This window comes from Engraulis encrasicolus, chromosome 11 (genome assembly GCF_034702125.1).
Source record: "Engraulis encrasicolus isolate BLACKSEA-1 chromosome 11, IST_EnEncr_1.0, whole genome shotgun sequence".
NCBI lineage: Eukaryota > Metazoa > Chordata > Actinopteri > Clupeiformes > Engraulidae > Engraulis > Engraulis encrasicolus.
Window position 1 is genome coordinate 1,684,551 of NC_085867.1, and position 11,964 is coordinate 1,696,514.

Genomic DNA, 11,964 nt, shown 5'->3' on the forward strand with positions numbered 1-11,964 from the left:
CTCCCTCTGTTACTACAATTACTGCTACTACTGCTACTACTACTACTCCTACTGCTACTACTACTACTGCTGCTACTACTGCTACTACTACTACTCCTACTGCTACTACTGCTACTACTGCTGCTACTGCTACTACTACTACTACTACTGCTGCTACTGCTACTACTACTACTACTACTACTGCTACTACTACTACTACTCCTACTGCTACTACTACTACTGCTGCTACTACTGCTACTACTACTACTACTACTACTACTACTACTGCTACTACTACTGCTACTACTACCACTACTACTGCTACTACTACTACTAATAGTAATAATGTCACATCCACAGTTTGTAGTATAATAGGAATGCAAATGAAAAGGGTGTTTTATGCCCCTACTATATAGAGCTCTGATCTACTGTATTTATTTCATCGTTCAGACTTCCACTTAAGTCATAAATGCCACATGAATGTGAATGATTGATTAGCCTTTTAAGTGCCCTCGTTACAAGTAAATAAACCTTTCAACCTTGCCTTCACCACGGGCACAATTTGTTTAATTGCCTATAATGACCACTGAAGACTTGACATATTTCTGGGAACTTGCTGCACTCGTCTGTCCCCACCCAACAAAATCTTAATCTGTTAAGGCTCTTTTCCACTGCCGTTTTTCCAGTAGGCCTACAGCTCGATACAGACTCAGCCGCCACTTTTTGCTTTTTGATTGAGCTGTATCGTGTCCAATCAAAAAGCAAAAAAATGGCGGCCGAGTCGTGCTGTGTCAAGCTGTAGGCCTACCAGAAAACCGGCAGTGGAAAAGAGCCTTTACTGTCAGTGATGTCATAGACATGTTGATATGATATGATGTATTTGAGTCTTTTCAGCAAATGCTGAACAGGTGGGCCCATCTGCACAAAGACAGTACAATGATGGACAGGCGCGGAGTGGCCGTCGGGAGATCGGGGACTTGTCCCGGTGGGCCGCGGCCGTGAAATGTAATAATGCGGCCGCTCTGCTAAATTGGCCACACCCCTTCGCTACTGATAATTTTCATACACCGTAGATCGCGGAAGTTTACAAGATCTTAGTAACACAGTTTCGTTTTCAGTATTTGAAGAACCTGTGATATGTAGATTGGTTACCAAAGGATGGAAATATTAATAAATTATGAGTTATTTTCCGATTTCCACACGACTGTTACAGTTTACAGTCTTTCCAGTCCAGATTCACTTGCTCTCTGGTTATTGAATTGGGTTACGAACAGACTCCACCAAGTGGTAAGGAAGAGAACTGCACCTAACAGAAGCAATGGGTTTTGTTTTGATTTGTTAGAACTACCAGTATATCTCCTTATAGTCGAAATAATATTATTATCATACATATATTTATATGTGGTACATTTAGGATGTAGCCTTTGTCTGAAGAAATGGAACAAAATAATTACCGCACAATATTCTGATGTGACCACTGCTGGGTGTGTAGGCTAAGCTGTGGATTAAAGTAGAGTGATAGCAAGAAACAAAGACATTTGCTGCGACGAAGACAGCGTTTTAAGGTAGGCCTACACCGTTTGGTTATACATTTTGTTGACTTATGGTTGAGCTTTGAAGTAGCTAGGTTTGGCTTATTTGCTGCATGGTGGGTTTATTGCACAATGTAGACAGACTTTCTGTAAGCTATAGGCTACTATAGGCTACTATATTTTGTAAGCCTACTCTTCTAAAAATCCCCATACTCAAAACTTTGTGCCCATGCTCATCCTGTCTTCCTTAAACGATATTTCAATTTCAAACGGTCAAAAATGACTGTGGAGTGCACATTTGCATGGAGCAGTAGCGTGATGTAGCCTAACCTAGTAGGCCTATGAATGCTTTGGACTGTGATGATGGCTCCAGTGGTGTAGTCTACTTTTTGAAGTGGATATACTGTATATTTGAGCATTTTTTGATGTGTACTGTATATATTTGTGCTATTGTAAATAATGGATCAATCAATTTTAAGTGGGTATACTGTAATCCCTGAAATTTTGAAATGGGTGCGTATACCTGCGTTTTACGTAGACTACACCACTGGCTGTGCATTTCATCAAGGTGTAGGCTACAATTCTCCACTTCAGGTTGATATTTTGACAACACTAATGTTCACATGTAGTACGACTGCAGATTTCGTGGCTTTTGTCTTTTTGGTTAGGAAACCATGTTGTTCGCTTTGGTTTTTTTTCTGTTTTTTTTTTTTGTTTTGTTTTAAAGAGGGCCGCCAAGGGGAACATTCTCCCGGTGGGAAAAGGTGGGCCACTCCGCCCCTGATGATGGAGATATATATTCTTGACAGTGTTCCTTCCTTTTCTTTACATTTTTCTCTGTGGGCATCTATATCTGCCGTGCCGGTGATGGACCTGGTCCGAATCCACTATTGCTACTGACTGTAAATCGATGGGCAAATTTTGCTCTGCACAGTAAGTTTGAAAGCAGCTAACTGACCACACAGACCGCTATTGATTTTATCTCTCAAATCCCCCCCACTCCTTGGATGTATGTCTCGATCATTTTAGCGTGCCACCTTTTTTTGTTCCTTTTTTTCATCCTCCTATTCATCAAGCCTTATCTTGCGACCAGGTGCCCTCGAGTGAACAGAAGACAATTTGTGTGCAATTGAGATTAATCTCACTCATAGGAACTATTTGGCACCCTGGAGTGGATTGGACACACTCTAAGAAAATTTCCCTGCAAAATAACGGCAGTTACTGGCTATAATATTTACCTGTAATTCTACTGTTATTTCACACCAAAAATCAAATACAGCTCATTGCTGTTTAATGTATCACAGTATATAACATTTTGTCAGCAGCAATTGATCTGTTAAATAACAGTACTCTACAGAACGTTCACAGTATTAGTATTGTTAAACTAAAAGTGCTCTACAATATTTATGCAGTAGTATAAGTAAAATAACAGTACATTTCAGTTAAAAAGTTGAATTGTACTGTGTGATGACAGGCAAATACTGGGTCATAGTTGTATTCATGAATATGGCCATGGCAACTTCCCACCCCACCCATCATTCTCCATAACTGTGGTACCCTGGCCATGTTATCACCCCACCCTCCCATCGTTCACCATGACTGGAGTGCCTTGAGCATGATACTATGGCGCTATGCTGTATTGAGAAAATGGTTTGCGGTGGTCCTTTGAAATTGTGGGCATGAATAAAATTTCAGAGTACGCAGTGCTATGTTACAATGATAGTGTGCAAGGTGGGCTTTTTACTGTATCTCTTGATGAGCCAATGATGAATATAGCATTGGTCAGTCTTTAAAAAATTATTTTGCACCAAGTAGCACAGCAAACAAGCAGCACTACAAGCTAGCTCTCAAAGCAATGCCTAATTTGCAGCAGGCACATTATATGCAACAATGCCACAAATGATGCCACATATAGCAAGCTTTCACAAAGAGGAAAGTGTGCAAGCATGTAAGCAAGCTTGTAGGCAGACAAGTGCTATGCTGTGCCATGCAGACCAGCCAGTAGGCAGGCAAGCAACTGAAGTGTTGATGGTCCATTTATATACAGGTGCAAGAGTATCATGTGAACAGAGTCATCAGGAATTTGGCAGGTGAAGCCCGTAATTGAATAATTGCATAACAGCCCTTAGTACTCAGGTGAGGCCAGGCACTGATTAGCAGATTGGTTTAGATGGGGCTGCTTGTTGCAAGAGTGTTACAAGTTCTTAAAATGTTTCAGCCATTCATCACTATCAAAATGCATGTGCTACTCACACTTTGCTGCATCAAGCACTTTTTAAGTATTGTAGTTTCCTTAGAAATTCCTTAGAAATTCCTTAGAAATCATGCTTGATAGTATCAGATAATCTTTAACCAGTCAGAATGACTTCAGTTCTTCAGGTGGTATTGAAGTTTGATGGTGATCACGGACAAGTGGAGGATGAATGGGTTTCAACGGTGCTGCCTAAAATAACTTATTTTCTAGAGATGCACCGGATCCGGTTCCGGTTCCGGATCCGTCAGGATAATAGAGTTTTTCACAGGATCCGGGTCCGGCAGGATCTTAATTAGTGGATCCGGTATCCGGCATGTTACCTAAAAATCAGGGTCTGGTGCATGTCTAGCTAGGCTTTTCAGTCTTTCACAACCCCAATCACTGCATGGAGCGAAATCCCTTTGGAAGCGGCTATATCAGGCAGTGTGGCAATAAGCCAATGAGTCTAAAAAATAGTTTGCGCCAACGTAATAAAAAGGGCCCACGTGTGCGAGTAGACTATATGTTTCAACCCTTTTGTAGGATCCGGTATCCGGTTCCGGATCCGGCAGGATCTTAAGCAGTGGATCTGGTATCCGGCAGGATCCTAAAAATCAGGATCCGGTGCATCTCTAGTTTTTTCCACAACGGCAAATACTGCTATTGTGCAGTACTTACTGTTTATGCTCAATATGTGACTCAAAGTAATATTTTCACAGTAGTTGTCTGTTTTTTCGAAAAACAGTAGAATGCTGTTGCAGAATTGCCGTAAATAAACAGCTATTTGTTACAGTGCACTTACAGTAACTTTGTCTGTATCACACTGTATCTAAATGCAAATTTTCTGTTGTTTCTTCTTAACCGAAATATCGATCAAAATCTAATATTTACTCATTTAAAACTATTATGTTTACGCTTATGGTCTAACACACATCATATTATATACTGACATGTAACCAACAAATACTGCATGTATTTATGTTATTCTAATTAAATGGAGAGAACTTGCCTATTTTAAACTTTTATTGTAGCCCTGTTATATGTTTGTGGATGGCAATGACCAATTTCCTATGTCTTATATTATTAAAGGCTGTACGTAATATCACATTGGTGTAGTATGGAAGGTATGGAAGAACGGTGCTCATAATACACTGCAATCCATTTAATATTGTGTGTTTTACATTACAAAGTTGCCTGGTGGGGCCAGGCCCACTGTTACATCAGTCAGCAGTGACTGTGCCAGTTAGTTAGAGATGTGTCGTTCATGAACGAGCCGGTTCTTTTGAACGGCTCCCAGAAGTGAACGATGGCAACCGGATCACAGCTGGGGGAGCCACTCAACTGCTTTTTCGTTCATTGTTTATTAATTTTAAGCATGTGACCTTGACTTAAGTACTTTAATATGGGGAGAAAACACAATTGTCTGCCTTAAAGAGTGGCAGAAACGGTCTTTAGAACCATGAGGATAATCAGTTGTTTGGACAAAATTACCTAGAGGTGGAGTGAAAATGTTACACTCTGAATAAATAATTTTAAAAAGAGCCAAAAGAGACAGTTTTTTGAACGGCTCTTTGAAAGGAACGAGCCACAATGATCCAGATCCCGTTAAAGAGCCATAAAGCCCATCTCTACCAATTATACTTACCCGAGAGATTTCCACCTTCTCAAATCTTGTCAGCCCCACTGGCTGGCAGCATACGCTAGTGGTTCTCAAACTTTTCCCATCATTCCCCACTTCGGCGGGTCTGGATGCTTCCGAGTCCCGCCAAGCAACAGCAGTACTTGCGCAGACTGATTTTACGATTGCTGCGCTGCGCAGAATCAAAGGAAATGTGACTGGAGTGATAAAACAAAGAGGGATGTGTGTTCATTTCCTATGCTATTCAAATTTATGACAATTTATAATATAATGTTAGTGAGGACTTAAAATTTATTGCTTATTGGAGAGACAGGAAATAATTTCCTTGGGGGGAAAAAAACCTAAAATCAGATGTCACATGCCCCCCCTACCATGCCTCCGCTTACGCCCCACTTTGAGAAACACTAAAGTCTAAGCGCTAAAGTCTCACTGCCCGTACCCTGACCTCCGCTGTCCTGCCCGCCTGGTGCCCTGCCCCGCACCCCCACACCAAATTAGGGGCTTATTCGGAACCCTGCCCCGCACCCCCATACCAAATTAGGGGCTTCTTCGGTGCACGGTCCCACTGGCGTCGGTGAGGTTAGTAGAGATGATATAAAACCCGGAGGATCCGGTTGGAGAGCCGGGTAAAGACCTCATCCAAACAGACCGGATGGCTGTCGTGCATTGACCCGCCAAAGGCGGGTCAGACGGCATTTCATTAATGTCAACAAAATGGCAGTTACAGCGCGATAAATTGTGAAACCGGAATATATCCTCTTTAGTTGACTACAACAGCCATTCTCTAATCTCCCTAGTATGCTGTTCAGTCACAAACACTCACTGAGTAAAACTGAACCAACTCCCGCCTCGTCATTCATCGAGCCTGATAGATCCGTCCAGCCTGTTGTGGCCAATTGAGTCGCGGATCCCCGTGTGTGTGTGCTTCTGACTCTGTTGAGGTCTACATTCCTAAATGTTAACAGTGCTCTGCTAACGCTTTAACATCTCAGTCTGTAGGCTACTCTTAGGGAAATTATAGTCTACAGACGTGACTCTACTATCACTCACTGCGTTACAGCGTACAGTCTTTAAAGCCACTGCTGTCACTCCCCTCGTCCGAGTCACTCAGCAGCGGCGCCCTCGGCGACTCGGTGAGACGAATCCTGACTGAGTTGTTGGTAGCAGCGAATCCCCTACGGATCGGATCAATGCTTAAGTTTCGTTTTTTCCACGAGTGTGCGAGTCGCAAGGCAACTCGGCAGCGGAAGCGAGTGGTCATCTGCTGCTCGCCTCCTGACTGTCCCTGCTTAACTAGACGTCTGCTCCCAAATATTTGACTTTTAGTCTTCTTAAATACAAACACACACATTATTTATTGCAAAATCAGGAACATGCCGTTTCACTGCTGCCAAAGGCTGTTCGAGTTGTGGTTGCATGTTTAGTGAGGAGACCCAGGTGGGTCGGCTCGCAGCATGAGTTTAGGAACTGTGACATTCATAAAGTGTTGTTGTTGTTGATCAAACTGTCTTACTCTTTGATTTATCCACGTGAATTGATAAATGGAACAACGAAGGCGAGGCGCATAGCTACTTAACGGCAGAAATGTTTTAAAAAATACATTATTATTATTTATTTTTATTTATTTTAAATAAGTGATCCGAATGATCCGAGTGATCCGTCTAATCCGGGTACCCTCCTTGGAATGATCCAATCAATCCGGACGCCTCAAAGATTCGAGTTAAGCACCTCTAGAGGTTAGTTGTGGATACAGACGTGTATGTGTGCCCTTACCCAGGTACTGCCTGGGGCAGTATGAGTATGAAACCAGGGTTGCCAGATGAGGCTGATGATTTCCAGCCCAAAAATGCTCAAAACCCGCCTAGAAGCACAAAATCCCGCCCAATTCTATTGATTTCTATGGCAAAAATTGGGCGAGTTTTTCTGCTAAATGCCATTTTTACCCGCACACTGCCATCCTAAGCAGCCCAATTGGGCGGGAAACAGCCCAATCTGGCAACACTGTATGAGACTTTTTGGGGGGTTCTTTACATTCTGCAGGTGTTCTCCAGAGAGGATAGGGACAGGAACTATCCAGAGAGGATAGGGACAGGAACTATCCAGAGAGGATAGGGACAGGAACTATCCAGAGAGGATAGGGACAGGAACTATCCGTCTCTGATAAAAACCCCAGGAGTGTAGAGCTGCACTGTTCAGAAGAGGGCAAACGAGGTAAGGCCAGGGCCGCGTTAACCCTCGCCGAGGCCCGGTGCAGACGCAATCCGGGGCCCCTACACCACATTATAATGAGCCATATTCAAAACGCATGAAACAACGCAGGCTACACGGTTTACTCCAACACAAAAAAGGCTGAACCCCCTGCTGAGTTCACCAGTCACAAAGCAAGCCATTGGAAGCATAGCCAGCTGATAGGGAGGAGAGATTCTGTGCACTGCCGTTTGGCAGAGTAAACGTCGGCTCAGCTAGAACTTCCAAACAGAAGCACAACCGAAAGTCTCTTATTTTTGCTACGTTGCTGCCGGCCAATTTGTCGAATCGAAACCGTCGTGGTAATCACGTGTTAAATAATTGAATCTCCAATGGCCTTGGAAAGACTGACTGACTGTCAAAGGAAAGTAGCCTAGCCTGCTCAGCTGTCGCTTGTCGCAAGGAGGGAATCCCCTTAGCAGCGAACCACAGCAAAGCGAAGCTGTGACGAAATTCCCTCAAAATGTACCATATACCAATTAATAAGTCAGCGATTTTCATCTAGATGGTGCATTACACTGCAATAGTATGCAATCATACAGTAGACTACGGTGCAAAGATGTGGATGTATGACACAAGTTTTTTTTCTCCCAGATGAGAGCCACTTGCTAACTGAACAATCTGCGAGTGGCACCCGGGCATAACTGAACACAAACCCGAACGCAAAGATATAGGCTACGCTGACAGAGCATATTACAGTGCTTTAGGGAAATGGCCATAACAGTGCTTTAGGAAAATGCGACTATATCATTTTAGTGTTTGCTAAATCCTTGGCTTGCCCTGTTGTTGTCAGACTGTCAGAACTTTGAGTGCTGGTTGGTGCACTTGCTACGCAGCATTATTGTGAACACTTTTTAAATAACACCTCAGAAGTGATCCTCGCCGCGCCATGCAAGACTTTTGTTTCGCGAATGCAGTTGGGTGCGTGATTTATTTCCCCATGTTTTAACTATAGAATAAGATAAAGTTAGGTTGGTGTGCTGTGCTCTTGTTTGCTTAGCTTACATGATTGCACAAGTCCATGATCGCTATGCAACCATTACAAAAAGCGATTATAACACTGACATTACAACAATTGCCTACCTTCTCTTCAATGCGTTAATCCATGCCGGGCTGAAGTTTATCCGTACAATCTGAAGCAAGTGCTGACGCCGAGTTTCTCACATCTTTTTTAGACAGTAGCCCATCATCAAACTCAAAAAATATTGACCACCGTTTTCACTGGTGGCACACAACCAGAAGCATCTGACTGAAATGATTATTCCGAAGACGTCCGATTCCTGCGTGCATGCAGAGGCGATTCTAGGCTCAGTAGGGGGGCCACGCGAAAATTAAAAAGAAAGAACACTTGTAACAAATCGCCACTACTGTTCCCCAGCTACAGTCTTGGGGGGGCCCAAGCTGCCTGTCTAGCCTGGTGACAAGATATGCATATGCGCCTCTGCTTGTCTACGGATGGCGAAATGCATCAAAAATACAATTGATTGTCTCAAAATATCGTTTCATATTTTCCAATCTCACGACGTCCGGGGCCCCCTCTAGTGGCGGGGCCCGGTGCTGCTGCACCGGTTGCACCATAGGATAACGCGTCCCTGGTTAAGGCAATTCCAAACTTGCACATGAGCTTTGCTCACAAATCACAAAGTCTTTCTTCAGCTTTAGAGGGAAGCTTACAATGAGCCTTACACTGAACCAGACACTTATACCCTGTGACTATACCAGGGATGCCGGGGAGAAATTGATCAGGAGGTCACAGTTTTTTTCTAAAGACACTTCCGATCTGAAAATACACTCTCACATGGATATGCTATACGAAATTGCCCATGAAGGCCTTAAATATGGCATTGGTACCACAGTAGCACAGTGAAGAATACAATTCCATAGCAATCTTAAGAATTTAACCCTTTGAAAACATAAAACATAACACTGTTCTATCCATGCAATTTTGCATTTAGTTAGAAATGAAATAAAATAGATGGGATGCCAACAAAATGCATTTCCTATAAATAACACAAACGTAATTGTACTTTAACAATACATGTATTGAAGACTGACTCACTCTAAGAATGACCTACTCTTTGCTAAGTTCAACAAACAAAGAGACTTCACTTGAGGTGATGATGTTTGACAGCAAGTTAGCAAGTGAACGCACGTACAAGAGCCAGTCTCCTCTCCCTAGGAGTGACATGATCAGGATCAAATTACACAGACTGATTTATATACGAAACATATCTATCTCTCCTCACAAAGTTAACAGCTTGATGTTTAAGTGGAATTTAGCACTTCTAGTGTCTGCTAGCACTATTAAAAAGTTGATAATTCGCTCCCTCTCTCTTTGTCAGTGGACAGATACACACATTAACCAACCGTATCTCGTGCCATTCGTGAAATCCTTAAAAAAAAAAAAAAAAACTGAACAAATCAACTACGGTATAAGCTTTGTGGTGCCGTCACGATATAGCCCTGTTTGTCGTGGTTGGGTGATGAAAGGGGGAATTGACAAAATGGGGTAGTTTGGTTCTGGGGGGAAGAATAATGGGGACTGACGTCAACAATCAAGCGTGAGTGAAGGGTAACTGGAAACGGGACTCACTAGTTTCATACGGTAATCAAACATTTAAAACAAGCGATTTAGGGTTAGGGTTAAGGGTAGGGTTAGGGTTAGGGTTAGGGTTAGGGTTAAGGTTAGGGACAACGTTGGAGGAAGGGAGAGATGACATGAAGCTGATAAGACGACAGGGCTCCCCTCCCGGAATGCACGCTGCTCGGGTGCTCTCTCTCTCTCTCACTCGCTCTCTCTCTCTCTCTCTCTCTCGTCCTCTCTCTCACCCATTCTCTCACTCTCGTAGCTTACGGACGACAGCGAGCGTTGCCCAACCATGAAAAACGAGGCTATATCGTGACGGCACCACGAAGCATATAGTTGATTTTTTCAGCGAGACTGGGCTCCATAAACACTTTCTCTCTCTCTCTCTCTGCCCATTGTCGAGCTCACATGCAACTGTAAAAATGTTTCTATAATGAATAAAAAGGTTCAAGATGACTACAGACATGGAGGCATCAAAAAAACTGCTCATGCACTCCTTAGGGGTCTTACACACCAGGGCGGTAAAGCATCGCGGAACGGCCGCGTTTTTTACCGGCGTCGGTGAAAATACATTGAAACCTATCTGTCCTTACACACCAACCGGCGGTAGTCGAGCGTCAGCGGTGCGGGAGCCGGCTCCGCGCCGCGCTGCATTTGGAAAATAGAACTCGAGCGTATTTTTCACGCCGGCGACCGGCGGTGTCTCATTCAAATGAATGGCAAAGTAGCATGCTAGCTTTGGCTGTGGGGAGGGTTTTGAATAGGACTGGTCACGCACGCCGACGCTGTCAGTGTGAAAGGCAGAGAAAAACACGCCGGCCAAAACTAAGCAGAAAGACCGCCTTCGTCCCGGGACCGTTCCGTTCCGCCTTGGTATGTTTTGGCCCTTACAGATAATGTGAGGCATTTCGTTGCACATTTTGGAGAGCCGATTTCAATACTTGATCATGGAAATTTGCACATCGGTGAAACAACATTCAAGATGATATCACAGGTATAGCCCACCCCTATGACTGTCTGGCGCACATAAAGGTATGACAGTGTGAGGATGTCCAGTCAGTTCAATCCAATCACGATAGTTTTATGCTCTTCTCTATCATCCGCTGTCCAGACTGGATGCACAATCAGTCCGGATCCGGCCGACGGGCCATTACCTGTGCTTCGTACTTACACTTACCTTACAGTAATCTATATCATTAACTCATCCATGATAAAATGGGCAACTTGTGTCAAATAAAATCCCTTTTTAGTATGCCATGATGTGTGAAATTGTGTTTCCATTCTCCACTTCAGTATGAAATTGATATTACATAGGCTGTGCTTGAAATGATTTCATCCCTGACGTCCATTGGCGGCATATGAAACAGTGTGATCTTCCATTGGCTGACTCTGGAATGATATTGCATAATTCCCATAATTCCATTCAATAGGTATGCATTTTTTTCTTGGAAAGCCTGTGATTGGAATTCCTATGTGTTTTCTTCCTTGCTTCCGTAGGCTGTATTCTGTGTGTGGAATGATATCACCTCATTCCCTGCTTTTACAGGCTGTTTCCGGAATGTTTGTGTGTGTGTTCATGGAATTCTTTTGCGTCATTCTCTGCTTCTATAGGCTATAAGAATGGATTTTTCCCCCTTCTTGCGTCATTATCCGCTCCCATAGGCTGCGTGTGGAATGATGGAGTGTCATTCTCAGGCTCTCTTTTAATTGATGAGGTAGGAGGGGAGGGGAGGGGAGGGAAATGGAA